Below are 21,940 nucleotides of genomic sequence, written 5' to 3'. Positions count from 1 at the left end.
CAGACCCTAAATATAGAGGGCGAGACACACAATTTTGGACACGGGAAACCAGGAAAAATAGACAGAAAACTCTCGGTGCGAATCGAGAGAAAAGATCGAGAAAAAGGTTTCTAAGGCCGAGAAAGGTTTGATCGACGGAGGTACGGTGAAACACCGTCTCTAAGAGATCTGGGGAATTGGGTAGATGCATCATCGAGCATAAGCATGTATAGGCTTCGGTTGGTCCAGTTGGTCGGAGGAAAGGGGGTGCGGCTCGAAAGTGGATCGGTAACCACAAGGTTCGCTGAGAAACGATCGAACTAATGCGCATGCTACCTTCCTGCCGATCAGCATATCATCCGGGGTGTCCGAGTACGGACGATTCGATCGGAGAAAAGTAAACGTGGCTCGGCGGTTGGACGTGGGATCGGTACAAATTCTTCGGTACACCGTCCGAACTGATGCGCGGGATAACTCTCTACCGGTCAACCGCCGTACTGGACGATTATATAGAACTTAGCGTGCATTGCATGACATTGTACGGCCTAAGGGAAAAGTTATTGATGCCTACTTGGATTTCAAGAAAGGAGGGTGATCGCGGGAAAGGAAAGGCTTAGGCTCGGGAATCATGGCCGGGAAGATGAGTGGTGGTGATAAGGGTAGCTAGGATCGATTAGACAACTTGTACTAGCTTATTATGCAAACTCATAAGTTGTATCGAATCCTGGATTATTAATGCAATATCGAATATTTACTTTACTCTAAATCTATGTCATATAGACTCTAAATACCGAATCTCAGAATGCGCGAAAGAACCTAGTCTAAAGAATGGGCCCTAAAACTTGACTAAGTAGAAAATGGGACGAGAGAACCTCTCCGGCCATAGATGGCCGGGGTCGGGGTCTTTCAAGATGTTACACCGCAAGCTATGTCTAAAGATGAGAAAGAAGATTATGAGAAGGGTAATGACAAATATGTAACACCGGATGCTGACCAGACTGAGAAAACAATGTCTGATGATGAGAGAGAAGATTCTGAGAAGGGTAATGAGAAAGATTTAACACCCGATACTGATCATACTGAGAAAGCAATGTCTAAAGATGAGATAGAAGATTGTGAGAAGGGTTTAGAGAAGGATGTAACACCGGAGACTGATCAGACTGAGAAAGCAATGTCTGAAGATGAGAAAAAAGATTCTGAGATAGAAGCAGAAGCTTGTTTGACTGGACAGGAACAACAGGAGGTTGGAGAAGAAGCTGGCAATATGGAAGAAGCTGCCAATATGGAAGAAGATGGTGTTGGCAATTGTCAAGATAATGTGATTCCTAGCAACACTGATGAAGGAAGTCAGGTACCGGAGGAAAGAGTGAAAGAAAGAAAAAAAAAGGACCAACAAAGATGCGTAAAGTGGCTAAAAATCCTAATGAAAAGGTTTCAGTTACTTTCACTGACTTTGGTGATCATGTTGGACCTGGTTCAATAACATTATCATATTTTCTTGGTGTCTTTGTTAGGGAACACGTTCCGGTTACAATTTCTGATTGGAGGAAAGTTGATGCAGTTACTAAACAAGCAATGTGGGAAGAGATTCAGGTATACATTTATATGCAACTATTTTTTGTTGAATAGATATGAAACATGTTTGACCTTTGCTTGTTGTATGTGATGCAAGAGAGGTTTAACTTGCAAGAAGAATGGCAGAGAGTTGTTATTTTGAAGCAAAAGGGGAATATCTGGAGGGCTTGGAAGTCAAGGCTATTGTCAAAAGTACGTGCTGCGAAGACTGCTGCTAAGAGAATAGATTTAAAACCCAGCAACATCTGATCCATTCAAGTGTGGAACTCTTGGGTTAGGAGCAAGACAAACTCAGCTTTCACGGTTAGTTATCTACAACTAAGTAACTTTCTTGTATATATGTCATGTCTGATAGATTTAATCACACTGATATTTATAATGTAGAAAATAAGTAGCAATTACAGGAAGATGAGACAAAATCATACTCCTCACACCACCAGCCGCAAAGGAATCCTTCGTTTAACTGATGATATGGTAATAGTAGTTGTCAAATATCTATATATATTGTATATCTTGTTAGAATAAAATAGTATTGAGATATGTAAGTACTTTATATAGAAAAAAAGAGTAGAGACCCAAGTAAGGTGACGAGGAGTAAGGTATGGATTGCGGGACACACTCATGCTGATGGAACTTGTTATATTGTGTATAATTAATAGATTACAATCACTTGATATTCACTCTGAGATTTCTTGTGTTTAAATGTTTGTATCAGCAACAAATACAATCACTTGATAGTCAAATGGACTCTACATCAACTGCTGATAACATAAGGGAAGATGCTGTGAGCAAGATTTTGGGAAAAGACAAACCTGGACGAGTAAGGGGGTTTGGTAGAGGGATTACAGCTACTAAGTTACAATTTCTGCAATCTAGAGACGCAAAGATGGTAGAAATGAAAAGTGAGATTGAAGAGTTAAGGGTTATTGCCCGAGACTTAGCTGGAAAGAAGGTAATCCATTTCGTTATTGTTCGGTCAATTGGTTTGGTTTTAAGACATTTAGAATTCCTTTTCCTTATTTTAGACAAGTAATGGTGATACTGAAACATCTGAGATTATTGGTGGATTCAAAGAAGGAGCTAGAGTACAAATATTGGATTGGATTCAATCAGGAGATGTAGTTGTTGGTGAACGAGAATTATGTTCTGCTGAACCGATGTACAAAATTGGTCATATACCAATTGGTCCTAATGCAATGGCTTTCCTTGTTAAGTCAGCACTAAGCTCAGAAGCTTCTCTCTGAAGGCCTACAACCGATATACTATATCTTGATGAAGCTGTGGGATGCAAAATACCTTGGCCAATGGACAAGGTGCTTCTGTATACGGATCCAGTCGCTTCTGAAGATGTAACCATGGTAAAGTTTTCAAATTTTCTTTTCTTGTGGTGAAGTGATAGATCTCTAATCATTATCTGTCTACATTTTAGCAAAACAAGGAACGTGAAACTCGAAGATGCAAATTATATGATTGGACTAATGAAGACGATGAGGTTATTGCTGAAGGTGTTGTGTGCTCAACTAACTCCAAAGACAAGGTTAACAAGTGCTGTTTGTATTGAAGTTGTCAAGGTTTTCAATGATAATGCTCATTTGTGGAGGCCAACTACTGAAGCTAGTTTAATTGGTGATGCAATTAACGAGAAAATCGCATTTAACGAGCAATTGTTGGAATTTGTATTGTAATGAATTTTTATTTTGGTCAATGACTGATTAGCAATTGTTGAAATTTGACCGGTGCGAAAAATTTCAAAAATTAAACCGGTCATGGCTAATTAAACCGGTGATGGAAATTTCAAAAATTAAACCGGTTTGGAGATGTCTAAATTAAACCGGTGCTAGAAATTTCGAAAATTAAACCGGTTTGGACATGTCTAAATTATGTTCAAACCGGTTTGGAGATGAAACCATCAACATTTCATCGATTATGTCTAAATTAAACCTGTTTCAATTATGTCTAAATTAAACCGGTTATGTTTAAACTGGTTTGCTAAAAATTTGTATTGTTGTGCTTCCTTTGTGCTCTATACTCAAAAACATAAAGTTAAAACTCTAAAGCTCAAACATTATAGTTAAATTTCTAAATCCTAAAGTATAAAACATAAACACTAAACTCCAAAGTCTAAACCCTAAACCCTAAACCCTAAACTAAGACTTAGTGTTGGAATACTAACTTATATTAATTGTTCTTATTTATAAAATTTACAGTTATAAGAAATAATATTCTAAACATTGAAATACTTATATTGATAATTATTTTTATGATAATTTTTGGATTTAAAATGAAAAAACAACTCTTAACCAATGAGAAGTAATCTCCCAGATTATAGGACAAATCCTATACCGTTAGATAACGCCGACTATAATCTCAGCCGTCCTTTCTTATTGTAGATGCGATTAATGTACACCGTTGATCTGTCTCGCTAACTTTGATCTGGCCCGTTAATTGTTCTTAGCCAATAAGCAGTAACCTCCAAGATTGCAATCTTGGCGAAACCTACACTGTTGATCTGTCTAGCTAACTTTGATCTGAACCGTTATTGTTCTTAGCCAATGGTGACTAACCTCTGAGATCGCAAGATTACAGAACACAACCCATCTTTAGGGTTTACCAAAAGTTCCCCAACTCTTCCTTTGGGTTCACCAAATCGTATCAGAACGGATCCATCTCCATCATGACCAAATGGATAAGACGTGGATTTCGCTGCCAAGGTATACAGTAAATTCAATCAAGCTTACTTATATTAACCAACAAAATTCTTTTCGCTGCCAAATGGATATCTAAATTCTTTTCCAATTTACAATGTAGGAATAACATTGAGTACTTAGAAGGAGCAACAAAATTCGCCAATTCATCAGCAAGAAGATTGGGCAATCTGTCTGAAATGCTATGCCCATGTAGAGATTACCGCAATGTATGCCATCAGTCTATCGATGAAATTGTTGAGCATCTAGTGATAAGGGATATGGATAAAAAGTATAAGACTTCTTGTTGGAGTATTCATGGTGAAAAAAGAGCATCTATAGAAGATAGTGGTCCTCAGCATGAAACAGAGGCATTTGACTTGTTTAAGACAGCATTCTCTATGGGTGAAGGTGAACCAAATCAGAGGAATGATGATGAAGCATTAGAGGCAAACGACAGTGAAGCAGTAGAGGAAACTGAGTTTAGGAAAAAGTTAAGAGAAGCTGAAACTCCATTGTACTCTGATTGTATCAAATACACAAAGGTTTCAGCAATTATGGGACTTTACAGATTCAAGGTTAAGAGTGGTGTGTCAGAGAACTACTTTGATCAGCTGTTGGATTTAATTCAGGACATGCTAACTGAAGACAATGTACTTCCGAAGAGCTTAGCTGCAATCAAAAAATTTCTAAAGATATTTGGTTTCGGATATGAAAATATTCATGCTTGCAAGAATGATTGCATACTATATAGGAAGGAGTTTGAGAAGCTAAATAGTTGTCTGATATATCATGGTTTTTGTGGTTTTTAACCATGATATAAATAGTTGTCTGATATATCATGGTTCTAGGATGTTCTTGAGTCTTAACAGGTTTCCTAGGATTTAGCATGGATGGGAGCTTAATGGAGCTAAATAGGAGGATTTGGAGCATAATCAAGCATTGAGGCAGTTGGGAGACGAATTTAGATGTTGCATCGACCGATGCATTGATAGTGTCGATCGATGCAAAGCCAAAAGAAGGAATTGTAAGTTTTCCCAAGAGTTTTGAAGATTTACAAAGCTGCCCCAAAGTTTTCCATATTTGCATCATTAGTCCCTGGATGTGTTTAAGAATTTAAATAGGATTTTTATGGTCATTGTTTAGACCTAAACTTTATTTTTCCCTGCAACTTTTGAGAGCAAAACCCTGAGAGATTTTTAGAGAGCTTTTGGAGAGAAGAATCAAAACTCCTTCAGAGAAGATTCAGAACTCCTTTTCTTCTTCTTTTCATTTCTTAATGCTATCTATTTTATTCATGATTTGTGTTCTTACAATTATGTCTGAGTAGATCTGCTTGTTAGGTTTAGGGTTTCTCATTAGGGATTTCATGGATTGTTAGATCTGTTAATTTAGGATTCATTATCTTCTTGTTCTTCACCATAGGTTGTTCTTAATGCTAGATCTTTGATTAGTCATCTGGATTTAGATCTTAGGATTATTGATTGATATGAGAATATAATTGATTTTCCTGATAAAACCTTTGGTGAGCAAAAGTACCTTTTGCAAAGAGATTTGAATTAGTAATTTTGTGAACTTATCTAAACCTGATTTTATTGCTGGTTTTTAACTTGAATTTTGCAAAGAGATTTGAATTTTCTGGTTTTAAAACTTAGATAATATTTGCAGTGAGAACTGATTTATTTTATAATTTTGTTTAGAGTTCAAGAACGGTGCTTAATTGTTGAATCCTGCTTGTTTAATTAATTGATATGATTTTCCATGATTTCCTGAGAATTTCCCTAGGCCTAGCGTTTAATCCTTCTGAATTTTACAACTCTTTATTTCTGTTTCATCTTGCAATTTAATTACAATATTTTTGGTTTAGCATAATTAAAAGATTATTAAATCTATTGAGTGAATTTAGAGTTCTTGTGGATTCGATCCCTAAGTATTACAATTGACCTCTTAATTTGAGAGAGTAGCTCTAGGGTAAATTTGAGCATATCAAATTTTGGCGCCCTTGCCGGGGACTCTTTTGATTCACCATTAGTTTAAAGTCTTTGATTTTGTCTAGATTTTTATTTTTCAGTTTTACTCACACGCTTTTGTTTCTTTTCTCTTGTGTGTTTCAGGTACATGCCTAAGCCTAGCACCAGGAAAAATCCTACTGGTCCGGTTTGTTAAGCTTACAAACCAAGAGTTAGGACAACTAGACCGTGATAACACAAAAGCAGCCAAATCAGCGAAGATGGCCAATATAATCATATTGAGACCTGATGAGGCTGGGGTTTTGAAGGATCAAGAGGGTAATATGCGCAACGAACGTGGCTAAAAACTTGATGCTGAAGGCCAGGTTATTCAAGAAGAACTCGTTGTGGCCGATGGGAATGCAGATGGCGTCGATCGACGCAACGATGGCATCGATCGACGCAACCAAGAAGGCATCGATCGACGCAATGCTGGTGTCGATCGATGCAATGCCATAGCCGTTGCGGAGAATGTTCAGAGGTGACGGGACGACAATGGAGAACTTGTCAAGACTCTTGAGGACTTCAACAGACCAGACTTGTTCTATGAGAACCGCTCTGCGATTGTCCCTCCTCCATTCCCAAGGAATGATTTTGAGCTGAAGCCTGCCTACTTCGCTCTTGTTGGACAGAGGCCATTCCAGAACTTGCCAAATGAAAAGCCTCTAGACCACATTGAACACTTTGAGGATATAGTCACAAGCATCAAGGCTAATGGAGTCACTAAGGACTATCTCTACTGCAAGCTTTTCCCATACTCTCTTGCTGGGGAAGCCTCTCATTGGCTAAGACAACTCAAACCAGGATCTCTGACAACCTGGCATGACATCAAGGTGGCATTCTTGAACTACTTCTATGATGATGCGAAGTCTGATGAGCTGAGGATTAAGCTCTCCACCCTTAGACAAGGACCTGCTGAATCTTACAAAGCTGCTTGGGTAAGATTCAAAGCATACCAGAGAGACTGTCCGCATCATGGGTTCTCAGAGGTGCAGTTGATCAATATCTTCTTTAGCGGATTGACTGGAGGTATCAGATGGCTTTGGATGCTGCTAGTGATGGGAACTTCAAGACAAGGTATCCAGATGATGCTGAGAAGTTGATAGAAAGGCTAGCATCCAGCAACAGTACTAAGAATGCGGACCTAGAGCAGAAAAGAGCACATGAGGGTTATGATTCAAATTAGCTAGCTTCAGTTAATGCCAAACTGGATTCAGTGCACAATCTTCTTGTGGGAAAGAAGTCAGTCCATTTTGCTGACGATGTTGAGATTTTTGAGCCAAAGCCAAAGACTACAGAAGAAGATGTTAACTATGTGTATGGAGCTGGGTATCAAAATCAGAGATTTGGTCAGAAGAATTCCTTCACAGGAAATCCAAACAGCAATTTCACAAGGAACTATGGATCTTCTTCTTACCAACCCCTCCCTCCACCCAATTCAGAGAGCAAGATGGAATCAATGATTGGACAGATTTTGGAAGGTCAACAGAGGATAACATTGGACTTCAATGGGAAGATTGATTCTGTATACACTGAGCTGACTGGGAAGTTTGATGCATTAAATACTCATGTCAAGAAGCTGGAGAATCAAGTAATTCAGACTGCTGGGTCTGTTAAAAGACAAGAGGAACTTCTTTCTAGAAGAACAAAGTCGAACCCTAAGCATGCTTGTAATGCAATTTTGGTGAAGGAAGACGAAGAAGATACTACGGTTGCAGAGACAACATCGACCGATACACAGGAGCATCGATCGATGCAAACTCAACCAAGCGTCGATCGACGCAATGTCAGCATCGATCGACACCCCCCACAGACAGCTACGGTTTCTGTTCCAATTCCACCATCCGATTCACAACAAGCTTATAAGCCTAAGGTTCATTTTCCTAAGCCTAGGAGATCCAAACAAGAGATTGAAGAAGCTAGATGCAAAGCTATGATGGATAAGGTGATGATAGAAATGCCTTTGATTGATGCAGTCAAGTTTTCTCCTGGTATTAAGAGATATGTGAAGAGGATGGTCACTAATGGTTTGAGCCCTGAGGAAGGAGCACTGCTTACAAAGGATGTCAGCTCAATTCTGTTGAAGCAACCTCCACAGAGGAAGAAGGATAAGAAGCAGGAGGTGGTTGTCTCTGAGGAAGTAAGTGCAGTGATTCAAAGTAGGATTGCAGAGAAGTTACCAGATCCTGGAAGTTTTGTGTTAGATTGCTCTATCTCCACAGGAAGGTTTGCTCACTCACTTTGCGATCTTGGCTCTAGCATCAACTTGATGCCACATTCTGTTGCTGTGAGACTTAGGATGACAGATTTCAAGCCGACTAAGATCTCTCTTATCTTAGCTGATCAATCCAGAAGGATTCTTGAAGGTGTCTTAGAAGATGTTCCGATTAAGATTGGAGAATGCATGATTCCCACTGACTTTGTGGTGCTGGAATATGACAAAGAGCCTAGTGATCCTCTCATCAACTTGGCAACAGCTGGTGCTATCATTGATGTGAAGAAGGGACACATAGCCTTGAATGTGGATGATTTGGTTATGAACTTTGAGATGGACAAGCTGAGAAGAGCTCCGACTATTGATGGTTAGACATTTTCTGTGGAGATTGTTTCTGATGATGATCCACTCATAGAGCTTCATGAAGACATTATTGCTGGGTATGTCAAAGAGTTGGAGACTGTTGAGAAAGTGAGCAAACAAGCTGTTAAGCTTGAAGATTGGAGCGGAGATCATCTAATCAGTACTAGAGACCATGATGAGGTTATGAAGCATGACAAGTCACTGGTAGATAATGTTTTTGTAATGGAAACACGGATTGCTGAGGAAAGCTGCAGAAACGTTGAAGAAACACGAGTTGCAGACCGAGCATCGATTGATGCATCTGTTGCATCGATCGACACACCTTCCAGAATCAGTTCGGACTTGCCCACAACCGAAGATTCTCGAGTTGATTCCTTAGCTGCAAGTCCTAGACCAGTTGTAAAGCTGAAATCTCACCATTCCACAGTCCATAACCCAAAGGTAAGGCCAAGGTATGCATCTCCTTCTCCCAAACCTTCTCCTATCATCAATAAGAATTTGAAAGGTACAATAACTGTTATCCAATGAACCAAGCCACGAGATTATCGTAGAACGCTTGTTTCTTCTGTTGATGATTTTGCAGGACATAAAAGGAAGCCACTCATACCTAAATCCCGCCCTGGTCCTGTTCCTCATGTCCCTTGTAGACCTCATTCATCTGCTGCCTACACACCACCTTGGATGAAGAGGACATCCTCTCAGAAGCATTCATTGCCATGTTCCAATCCACCGGATGCCTGAGATCCGACACAGTCAAGCTACTAACTGAAAACAAGCGCTTAGTAGGAGGCAACCCACTGGTAGGATTTTCTTTTTCTTTTGCTTATCATTTTGTTATTTATTTTATTTTTGCCAATCTTGGGGTTGATAACACTGGGAAAATGTTGTTTAAGTCTGGGGGATGTTATCTACTAACTATTTTTTGTTTTTGAGTTTCAGTTGTGTCAGTCAAAACCATAAAGTTTGAGTCAAATTTTTCAAAATTTTTCTTTTTGTCTTTTGGGAATTATGATCTTGACTAATGATTTCTCTTATTTGGCTAACACTCTAATGATTATTTGTTTATGCTTGATCTCAGAACTAAAGCTTAGAAAGACTATGAGCCTTATCAACAATCCTGAAAGCCCTTATTCAATGGATATCTGATTGATCTAACGTTGTCTCAACCTTTATCAGGATTTTAACCGGACTTAATCTCTTACTTTGGGGAAGGATATCAGTGGATTAGACTTCTTCTTCGGGCCATACAAGACAGTGCAATTTTTCAAAGTATGTCTTCCCTCTCTCTTCCCTTCAGTGCTTTAGAAAAAAAAGAAGATAAAAGATGAGATGATTTTGATCAGTTTAGAGAGGTAGGTAAATTACCTGTGACCTTATTATTCTACTCTTTAGTCAAATGATCACACAAAGCTTGGAAGCGAGGGATAGATAAATTACCAATGACCCCGGTATTCGCTTACACCTTTGATTTAAAAAAAAAAAAGAGAGAGAAAAATTGGGAGAAAACAGCTCCATAGAAGTGAGAAAAGGGAGAGGAAAGGAGATGTATGAAGAATGTCTTGGCCTGAAGAGAGTTCATATGCCACTGATCGATACACCAAGGTAAGAACTCACCTGTACATGCTTTAATATTGACTAATGAGATGACAATGGAGATTTCAAAGATTCCAAAGGATTGTGGGATTTAGTAAGGAATGTTGATGCTTATCATGGTTGAGTATAAGAAGTAAGTTCTTGAGTCAGGTAAATAAAGAGTGCGAATAAGAATTATCATGCAGTTGAGTGACTTCCCTGTTTTCAAACCTCTTTCACATGTCTAAGCTAATGTAACATCCGTGAACCAAAATCCCGGTTTGGGAGTTGCATCGGTCGATGCAAAGTGTGCATCGATCGATGCAAGGTCGAGTTCCTGCATTTTGACTTAAGTCAAACGCTGCGTTTTGGGTAAAGGAAAACCCTTAAACTCGTGTTTTGTCTCATTAGGCGTGTTTGGCCGCTTTTGAGGATTTCTGGAGATTTGAGGCTGTTCCTGTAGAGATCTGTAGCTGAGATCGTTGTAGGAGCTTCCTAGAAGCGTTTTCTTGCTTGTTTGTGGTTCAGATTCGTCTTGGCAAAGGTAAGTGCAGGACCATGGCTTATCTAAGCTAGAGAACTCTTTAATCTGCTTGTTTCGTGTTGTTAGACGTGTTAGACTGTTATTTAGGACGTTTGGAAGCTTTCTTCTGGCTTGGGATCAAGTTTCGTGGTTGCAGGATCAAAGATCCGGCGAGAAGCTTCGGAGGAAAACGATGCTCGGCATTGGATCGGTCGATGCACTTTGTGCGTCGGTCGATGCAGATGCGAGGACGGCGCGTAAACTCTAGGGTTTTCGTGTTATGTCGAGCATGCGTCGGTCGATGCAACCTCCATCTGGTGTCGGTCGATGCATGTTGGTATCGGTCGACGCAGATCTTGCGTCGGTCGACGCAACCTCCATCTTGTGTCGGTCGATGCATGTTGGTATTGGTCGATGCAGAGTCCTGGTTTGTTATTGTTGATTGTTGAATGTTGTTTGATGGTTGGAGATGTCTCTATTGCTTGTGTGTATAGCCCAGTAGATGGGAGGATTGCCTTACTGAGTGTTTATAAAATACTCATGCATTGCAACATGAGTTTGTGGTGCAGGTAAAGGCAAAGTGTGATCGTAGAATCAAGGCAACGAAGAGGAGGATGTTCTAGGGACTCGATTTGATGTTGTCTAGCTCGCTAGGTTGCTAGAGTTTAGTCATTAGAACATTGCTAGGTTGCTGGTTCTATGATTTCTGCTATTTGATTATTGGATATTGTTGATGTTATGATTATTGGATTATTATTTGGATATTGTTTGGTATTGGTTATTCCGCTGTTGGTTGTGATTGTGGTTAGGTGGCTAGTGGGTATGGGACCACTAGTTATAGTTTAGTTATTATATTATATTATTATTTATTATTTATTATTTATTATTAAAAACAAAAAAAAAGGTCGGTCGTTTCATTTTGGTATCAGAGCCCTTACGGTTCTAGGTTTGGGTTCACTAGGTTTCTGTTGTAGATGATTGGGATTTGCGTGCTTTGATTGATTATGTGAGTTAGTCAATTGTGTGTGGCATGGAGTCCTAGAACATCCTCTTCGAGCCGACTGTGTGATTCCACGGTGAGTTTGTGTTTTTGTGTTTTTGTGTTATGTTAAGATTGCTTGTTAGCCTCTGTTCTTGGAAGTGCAGTGGTTAAAGGTGTTTGAGTTGTTGGTCGTGGACGGGGAGGTGGTCATGGTCGGGCGGGTCCCGAGGCCAGCAAGTGTGTGGTCCAGAGTTCTACGAGGAGGTACGTCAGAGGGTCACAAGCGTATCAGGAGGGACCAGAGAGGGTTAGCCGGTGTGAGTGTCGGGGGTGCTGGGAACCCAGGTGTGGGGTTGCAGCAGGTGGAGCCCAGGGTTGAGATGATCGCTTGGCGGATCTATTGGCGTGCTGTGGGAGCGGTTACCGAGGGGGGGTATCAGTGCAGGCTCCAGTTGTACCGCATGTGGCGGGGTGCAGCCGAAGGCTGCGGATGTTGAGGAGTTTCCATCTTATGTTAAGAGGATGAGCGGTTGTAGATGACCGGTATGAGATTATTCTCAAGGGGTATCGGGCGCAGAGAGGCGGATAGGTGGAAATATGCAGTTGGAGCAGATTTTTCTCTGCTTGGTGGTTAATCCAGTTGGATAATGTACGTTGAGTGGGCAGGTGTAACATTGCAATGTTATACTCGGACCACAGGCGGTACTTGTGTCGAGAGGTGTTTATAGTCGTTAAGGATTGTTGCTACTGAGGGGCTGGTGATTCCCGTGAATACCGATAGCTCGAGGGGCTGAGGGGCCCGAGAGTGGCAGAGGGGATGTTGTTCTCCTGAGGGGATGACTAGTTCCCCTGATACCGAGATCTTGAGGATTGTGGTCCAAGAGTGAGACGGTATAACTCAAAGACGCTGGTCTGAGAGTGAGATCGGTATGACTCGAAGGTTGCGACCTAAGAGTGGAAGAGTTGGGAGCAAGTAATTCCTAGGACGTGAGTATAAACATAACGACTGAATGTAGACCTCGAGAGATTGATGGTGGTTTAATCTCGGGTTTTGGATGTGTTGACCATTGGGACAGGGTTTTATGACGAGAGCGGTTATGAATGTTTGGTTGTGCGCCAGGATTGTGAGGCCGGTGGTGCTGGATTCCCGAGAAGGGGAGTTAAAGCAGGTTTTAGCCGGGAAAGGCATGTTTGCCAGATACATAAGTTCACGAGAAGCCTTCATGGCAGGATAAACTAATCGTTGCGACGATGTTGGATTAAGTTCATTGGAGATGGACAGGGTTGCAAGATTCAAGGTTTTGGTAAGCTTGTTGGAGGGAATAAGTCAAGTGGTTTGAGTTAGCTGCCTGCAATGCATTTGATACGGTGAATCGGAATATGCGAACGTATGGTACTTTTTTGTTTTATTACGCTCGTATTGATGATTTTCTGTGGAAAATTTCTAAGCGGGAAGCTAATTTTGGATTAAGCTATCTTGTGGAAGTTTCCCCAAGAGGCAATTTATTAGAGGTTCTTGGACGAACAAGAGGATTGATATTCAGGTGGCAGCGAGTTGATGTCGGTATACTTAAGTATTTGTTTAGTTGAGCTAAGGAAGTAACTAGAGGATTTATGGAGCAAGGGATTCATACGTTCTAGTGTATCACCGTGGAGAGAACTGGTGTTATTTGTTAAGAAGAAGGATGGGAGTTTCAGGTTGTGCATTGATTATCGGGGTTTGAACCGGGTCACTGTGAAGAACAGGTATCCTCTTCCTAGGATCGATGAGTTGTTGGATGAGTTGAGGGGTGCTACTTGGTTCTCCAAGGTAGATCTGGCGTCGGGTTATCATCAGATACCGGTAGATGAGGCAGATGTGAGGAACACTGCTTTGAGGACGAGGTATGGGCACTATGAGTTTGTGGTTATGCCTTTCGGGTTGACTAACGCGCCAGCAGCGTTTATGAACAGTGTGTTTCAGGAGTTGTGGATGTGTCTGTCATCATTTTCATCGACGATATCCTGGTTTATTCTAAGAGTCCTGAGGAGCATGCAGTGCATTTGAGGGCAGTTATGGAGAAGCTGCGGGAGCAGAAGTTGTTTGCTAAGTTGAGCAAGTGCAGTTTTTGGCAGCATGAGATGGGCTTCCTAGGTCACATTGTTTCTGCTGATGGGGTTTCAGTAGATCCAGAGAAGATTCAGGCTATCAGGGATTGGCCTAGACCGCAGAATGCCATAGAGATCAGGAGTTTTCTTGGATTGGCAGGTTACAACAGGAGATTTGTGCAGGGGTTTGTAATCAGAGCACGTCCTATGACTAAGTTGACAGGGAAGGATGTTCCTTTTGTCTGGTCGGAAGAGTGTGAGGAGGGCTTTGCAAGCCTGAAGGAGATGTTGATTACTGCGCCAGTGTTGGCTTTGCCTGAGCAAGGAGAACCCTATGTGGTTTTTACAGATGCATCTAGAGTTGGTTTGGGGTGTGTTCTAATGCAGCATGGGAAGGTGATTGCCTATGCTTCGCGGCAGTTGCGGGTGCATGAAGGCAACTATCCTACTCATGATTTGGAGATGGGTGCTGTAGTTTTTGCCCTGAAGATTTGGAGATCTTATCTTTATGGTGCAAAGGTACAGGTGTTCACAGATCATAAGAGCCTGAAGTATATATTCACTCTGTCTGAGTTGAATTTGAGATAGAGGCGGTGGATGGAGCTTGTGGCGGATTATGATTTGGAGATAGCCTATCATCCTGGTAAGGCTAACACAATTGCAGATGCTCTGAGTCGGAAGAGGGTGGCTTCGGATCAGGAGCAGGAGATGGAGTCTCTGGTAGGGGAGATCAGTGTTTTGAGCTTATATGCTGTTTCACAGGAACCGTTGGGTTTGGAAGCAGTGATAGAGCAGATCTTCTGAGTAGAGTGCGGTTGGCTCAGGAGAAGGATTTGGGGCTGGTGAATGCCTCTAAGTATGTGGATTCGGAGTATCAGGTCTCAGATAATGGTACTATCTTGGTGCACGGTCGGGTTTGTGTGCCCAAGGATGAGGAGTTGAGGCAGGAGATTCTGAGAAAGGCTCATGCGAGCAAGTTTTCTATTCATCCAGGAGCGACTAAGTTTTCTATATAATAACTCGATTTGATGGTGTCTGGCTTGCTAGGTTGCTAGAGTTGAGTCATTAGAACATTGCTAGGTTGCTGGTTCTATGATTTATGCTATTTGATTATTGGATATTGTTGATGTTATGATTATTGGATTATTATTTGGATATTGTTTGGTATTGGTTATTCCGCTGTTGGTTGTGATTGTGGTTAGGTGGCTAGTGGGTATGAGACCACTAGTTGTAGTTTAGTTATTATATTATATTATTATTTATTATGTGTTATTAAAAAAAAAAGGTCGGACGTTTCATTATTGCTGGTTTTTAACTTGAATTTTGCAAAGAGATTTGGATTTTCTGGTTTTAAAACTTAGCTAATATTTGCAGTGAGAACTGATTTATTTTATAATTTTGTTTAGAGTTCAAGAACGGTGCTTAATTGTTGAATCCTGCTTGTTTAATTAATTGATCATATTTTCCACGATATCCTGAGAATTTCCCTAGGCCAAGCGTTTAATCCTTCTGAATTTTACAACTCTTTATTTCTGTTTCATCTTGCAATTTAATTACAATATTTTTGGTTTAGCATAATTAAAAGATTATTAAATCTATTGTGTGAATTTAGAGTTCTTGTGGATTCGATCCCTAAGTACTACAATTGACCTCTTAGTTTGAGAGAGTAGCTCTAGGGTAAATTTGAGCATATCATTGTCCAAGATGCAAAGTTTCAAGATGGGAGAAGGATAAGCACAATAATGAAATAAAGGTTGGGATTCCAAAAAAGGTCCTTAGATATTTTCCAATCAAGGACAGATTTAGGAGGATGTTTAGATCAAAAAAGATGGCTGAAGATTTGCGGTGGCCCTATACCAATGACCCTGAAGATGGTACAATGCGACACCCCATTGACTTTATATCATGGGGCACAAGTGAATGCTACATGGCCAGACTTTGCTGCTGAACCAAGGAATCTTCGACTTGGAATTTCTACAGATGGGGTGAACCCTTTTGGCATGCAAAACACCAATCACAGCACATGGCCAGTGTTGTTGGTGAACTATAATACGCCTCCGACTATGTGTATGAAGGCTGAAAATATAATGTTTACTTTGTTGATCCCTGGTCCAACAGCTCCTGGGAATAACATAGATGTTTACTTGGCACCACTGATAGACGATTTAAAAGATTTTTGGGCTGAGGGTATTGAAGTCTATGACTCATTTGCGAAAGAGAATTTCACACTTAGAGCCATGCTGCTTTGGAGTATCAGTGACTATCCAGCCTTAGGAACATTGTCTGGATGTAAAGTGAAGGGGAAACAAGCCTGCAATGTATGTGGAAAAGATACACCTTCCAAATGGCTTAAGTTTAGTCGTAAGTTTGTCTATATGGGGAATAGAAAGAGACTACTGCCTGGCCATCGTTACAGATATAAAAAAGCTTGGTTTGACAACACTGTTGAGGAAGGGAATGCGAAAAAGATACAAACTGGCGCTGAAATATATGAGACACTGCAAGCTATTAGGAATGATTGTGGAAAACCTCTACACAAGGAAATTAAAAGAAAAATAACTGAGTTGAAAGATGATGAAGTGAATCAAGAAGAAGAGTGTGAAGAATCAAATGATCTATGGCGGTGGAAGAAGAGATCAATATTCTTTGAACTACATTACTGGAAGGTAAAGTAAAGTAATTGAACTATATTCTCTTATTGCTGGATATGAATAAGCTAGCCTAACAATTTATTCCTTAATTTGTTAGGATTTGCCTGTTCGTCATAATATTGATGATATGCACGTAGAAAAAAATGTGTCGGATGCTATATTGTCTATCTTGATGCAAAGTGCTAACTCCAAAGATGGTTTGAAAGCAAGAAAAGACTTAGAAGATATTGGAATCTGAAATCACTTGCACACAGAGGTCAGGGGAAAGAAAACATCTTACCTCCAACAGCCTACTGGTTATCCAAGAAAGAAAAGACCATTTTCTGCCAAAGGTTATCTAAGTTTAGAGGTCCTGATGGTTATTGTGGTAATATTGCAAATAGTGTATCAGTTAACCCTCCAAATATAGGTAGTTTGAAGTCGCATAATCATCATGTCCTATTACAGAACTTGTTATCGGCTGCATTAAGAGGGTTGTTACATAAGGGTCCTAGGATTGCCATCAATAGATTATGCAGTTACTTCAACAGGTTGTGTCAACGCATCATCGACCCGGAGAAACTAATGACAATGGAGACAGAGTATGTGGAAACAATGTGTCAACTTGAGCGCTTCTTCCCTCCATCCCTTTTTGATATCATGTTCCACCTTCTAATTCATCTATCAAAAGAGGCACGTTTGGGAAGACCAGTACACTTCCGATGGATGTATCCCTTCGAAAGGTTTGATGTACTCATTTGCTTCAGTATATGTATTTCTTGTAATTATGTTCAACTAATATTCATTTCTTGACTGAGTTATAGGTACATGAAACCACTTAAGGCTTTTGTTAAGAATCATGCAAGGCCAGAAGCATGTATGGCTGAGGGGTATTTAGCTGGAGAATGTGTTGCATTTTGTTTAGAGTTCCTTAAAGATTCAGTACCAGTTCAAGAAACAGTTAATCGCAATGAAGATATTGAGGCTGATAGAAGCGTGGTTGAAGGTCGACCTCTGCAGAAGGGTATAGAAGTTACCCTATCAGATAAAGATAGAGACATTGCACATCGCTATGTGCTAATGAACATGGCATCTTTTGATCCTTATATTAAGTAAGAGGTATCCCTTTATGTTTCATCTACTAATTATTATTATAATTTTATTCTCAAAACTGTTGTTTAATGTAAAATCAAGATGCATTTGGAAGAATTACATGCTAATGATGCTCGATGTGCTAAAAATGAAACTTTGTTATGGAAAAACCATACTGAGCAGATGCAACTTGTCTTCTTGATTATTTGTTATACAGCTTGTTAAATTGACTGATTAGCTTGTTAGGTTCATGATAATGTTTTGCTTGATGACTTGTTAGCTTATCTTGTAGCTTGATGGCTGGTCTTCTTGGACCAGATTGTTAGCTTATCTTGTAGCTTGATGAATGGTTTCTTGGCACAAATTGGTAGCTTCATGATCATGTTTTGATTCATGACTGGTTAGCTTAGCTTGTAGCTGGATGACTAGTTTTCTTGCCACAGATTGTTAGTTTCATGATCATGTTTTGCTTAGTGACTGGTTAGCTTAGGTTGTATCTTGATGACTGGTATTCGTGATTATCATTTTAGTACTTCAGCTTTATGATCAAGGTTGGATTTTTACTGTGGCAGATTCATTCAGACTCAACAAATAGTCATTCTAAGGAGATAAGGTGGTTGGCATTTGGACCAAGAAATGTTGCTTTAGCACATAAAGGATTTATCGTTAATGGACAACGATTTCACACAAATACGGTTAAGCGGAAGACACAAAACAGTGGAGTAACTTATGAAGCATTTAGCATGTGTAGATCAAGTGCTCGAGATATGAGACAAGTCGCTGATATGCTTACATATTATGGAGTGATAAAGGAGATTTTACTTATGGACTATCACATGTTCAAAGTGCCGCTGTTTAGATGCAATTGGGCCAACACAGGGAATTGTGTGAAGGAAGAAGATGGTTTCACTCTTGTCAACCTTCATATGAACCAAACAGCCTATTTGAAAGATCCATTCATTCTACCTTCTCAAGCAAAACAGGTTTTCGATTCTAGGGAAGATGATAATTCAAATTGGTATGTTGTTATGAGAGCACCACCTAGAGGCTATCATGAGTTGGAAACATAAGAGGATTTAGGTGTTGCACCTTTGCCTGTCCAAGAAGTCGATGATTTGAATGATGAAGCTTGTGATGATGATAGTATTTGGACCAGCATCCGAGTCATGCATCGGGTAGGGCATCGAGTACCCCATCGGGTTAGCATCATATAGGCTCTAGCTCGGTTCAAGATGTGTCAAGTGAATGTTTCAAGCTTATGCCAACATTCTCCCCTATAAGCTTGAACACTTCACTTGACACATCTTGAACTCCTAGAAGATCTCTCATCTCCTTGAACTTGATCCTACCAAGAGCTTTGGTTAGAATGTCAGCCTTCTGTTCTTCACCAGAAATGTGGTCCACCTCCACTTGCTCATTCTCTACACATTCACGTATAAAATGATACCTCTTGTGAATATGCTTACTGATGTTCATATATTTAACCTTGCTTTCCCTTAGTTTATTCACATCTTTTGCATCTTTTGCTAGTCATTTTCACCATTATTGCATAGTTTTAGGACCAATCATGCATTAGAGTTTAGTTGCATTGCATTTGCATATTTTCATGCATAAACACGTGATTTTGGAGCTTAAGGAGCATGGAAGCAATGCTGAGGAGAAGTGAAGCAATCGTGAAGGGAAAGCAAGGGAGTTAAGGCTGAAGAACCAAGGTCCAGAGTCCAGCTCGACCGCACACTCGACCAGACACTCGACCGTGTGCTGAGGAGGACTCGACCGAGTGGAGAATGCACGAGAGAAGCCAGCTCGACCACCCACTCGACCGAGCACAGGTCGAGTTGACCGAGCCGTTGACTACTTTGACTTTTCCCATTTTTAGGGCTTCCACTCCCCTTCCTATATAAAGCCTTGTACCTGCAGCCACCAAAAGAGTCCAGCTTTTTAGATATTCTCTAAACCTAGTTTTTACCCTTTTGGGAATTATTCCTTTTGCACTTTTCTTTTATTTTAGATTTTGTACTTATTCTAAGAAAAAGACTAGATTCTTGTATTTTGTTGGTTTCATAACTTTCAAGATATAAAGAATTCGAGTTTCATTCCTTTATCAATATTGTAGATCTCTGTTTTATCTTTCTAATGATGCAATTTTCGTGTTTTTCTGGGTTTATGATTTTGATGTTCATCATGTGTTCTTGTGAGTAGTGGCTTAGGATCTTGAGGATGGGTTAGGCTGAGTTGATCTTGTGGTTTGTTTGATTTGGTCAAGCTTGATTGTTGTAGATCTCTTCTAGGGTAGATGTTCTTAATGCTGATCCTATATCTGAGAGGGTAGGATCTGATTTCAAGCATCTTAGCATCACACCAATTTTTAAGAGGCATAGATAAGGCTAGATCTAGAGCTTACCATCTTGCTTGCTAAGAGATTAGAGGTTTTGTTTGGTTTGAGATGTATTGCTTAATGCATGCTTGTGTAGATTATTTACTTTGTGAGAACAAGTCTAGAAGATGCATAGGTTTGATTGTTTCTTGACCATGAGAGTGGGAGAAACTTGTCTTAGATTCATATGTCTAGAGATTAGCTCAAAGCTTGTTTGAGATTTGTTGATCAAGTTAGATAATCACAATGATCAGTTCAGCCCATGAATCCCTCCTCAAGTCCTTCCTTGTTTATTGATTTTACAGTCTTAATCCTCTTGCTTGCTTGTAGTTTGATTCGTCTTTGCATTACTCTGTTTTATTTGCATTGCTCTGTTTCTGCGTATTAGTCTAGCTCGACCTCTCACTCGACCTACACTCGGTCGAGTGCTTGCTTGAGTTCATCCCCAGAATTCTTGTTTATGCTTTGTGATTGTCCTGTCTTTCATTCTAGTTGCATTTCTGTTGCATTTACTTATTATCCTGTTCACTACTTGTCTTGCATTAGATCATTAGCATAGTTTCTATTTCTGTTAGTTGCATTACTACTGCTATAATCATCATGTTTCATTTGCATTTTGTTCTTAGCTCTTGTAGTTTACTTTCTGCATTTTACATTTTCCTCATAGGATTGTTAGTGACAAACATCCTTACATATTGGCTTGACTTAGGCATAATAAGCACATCCTTAGTGATATCAGAGACACTCAGATTGGATTGACACCTCTTATACTGCAACTGCATAAGGGGAATTGAAACACCCATCCATCATTCCATTCATATCACCATTGCATCCATCTTCCATCTTTCACCACACAAATAACCATGTTTCAATTTGGCGCCGTTGCCTATCTAAGTTTGTTTTGTGACATTTAGGATCATAAAAGTCTAAGATTGAGTTCGTTTATAACCTTGAATCTTCTGTTGCTGGGTTGAAGTTGAGTTTCAGGTATCAGCTCGACCCCAGCTCGACAGAGTGGTGATCGAGCACCTAATCGAGTCAGACGCCGGATCTAAATAGACAGCACTTCCTAGTCGACTTGACCATCAACTCGAGCCTGTGCTCGACCGAGTGTCTGTTCGAGTCAGTAACCATGTTTCAAGGCAGTCAGTTCTATTATGCACCCATGCACCAGCAACAAGGTTTCCAGAATCAATGGTGTCACCCTCCAGCGTTTCAGACCTACCAAGCCCAAGAACCTAACTTAAGAGCCATGATGCAACAACTATTGCTTGGGCAAGCCAATCAGCAGATTGAGGAGGCAAGGCAGTTTGAAGAGCTGAACCAAAAATTGAATTCCTATTTACATGACCTGAGTCACCAGCTTGAGAGTCTGACCTCTTCATTCCAGTGCATGGAGAGCTCCATTGCCTCTACTTCAGCTCCTAACCCTTACCAACTTCCTGAACAAGCTATTCAACAACCAAGGGAGTTCACTGCTAAAGCCATTCACATCAAAGAGGAAGCTGTCACTGAGGACAGTGAGGTTCAAGGTGGGGAGGATTTGTCACTTATGGAAGCCCAGAGTGAAGGTTCTTCAAAGCAGACTGAAGCAGAGAATCCACTCGACCGAGTGCATGATTGAGTGACTGATCGAGTTGAAGACACAGAAGCTGTCAAGCCTGCCAAGTACATTCCTCCAGCTTACAAACCACCTCTACCATTCCCAGGACGTTTCAAGGCACAAAAGATAAGGGAACTGAGGGAGATCATTGAGCAAAAGGAAAAATTGGCTTTACAACAAACAGAAGAGAAAGCTTTAAAGGAAGAAGCTGTGATTGAGAAAAAGGAAGTGATGGCCATACAAGAGGT

The 21,940-nt window shown here is 40.3% G+C and overlaps 2 pseudogenes; both read left to right on the top strand.

The window, feature by feature from the left end:
- The first annotated feature begins 865 nt into the window (after positions 1-865).
- LOC147948220 (uncharacterized) lies at positions 866-3,239 on the top strand (annotated as a pseudogene).
- A 1,199-nt stretch (positions 3,240-4,438) lies between these two features.
- On the top strand, positions 4,439-18,926 carry LOC147948219 (uncharacterized; annotated as a pseudogene).
- The last annotated feature ends 3,014 nt before the right edge of the window (positions 18,927-21,940 follow it).

This window comes from Camelina sativa, chromosome 2 (assembly GCF_030686135.1).
Source record: "Camelina sativa cultivar CO46 ecotype springtype chromosome 2, ASM3068613v1".
NCBI lineage: Eukaryota > Viridiplantae > Streptophyta > Magnoliopsida > Brassicales > Brassicaceae > Camelina > Camelina sativa.
The sequence above is the reverse complement of the archived record's forward strand: the minus strand, read 5'-3'. Positions and strand labels throughout refer to the sequence as shown.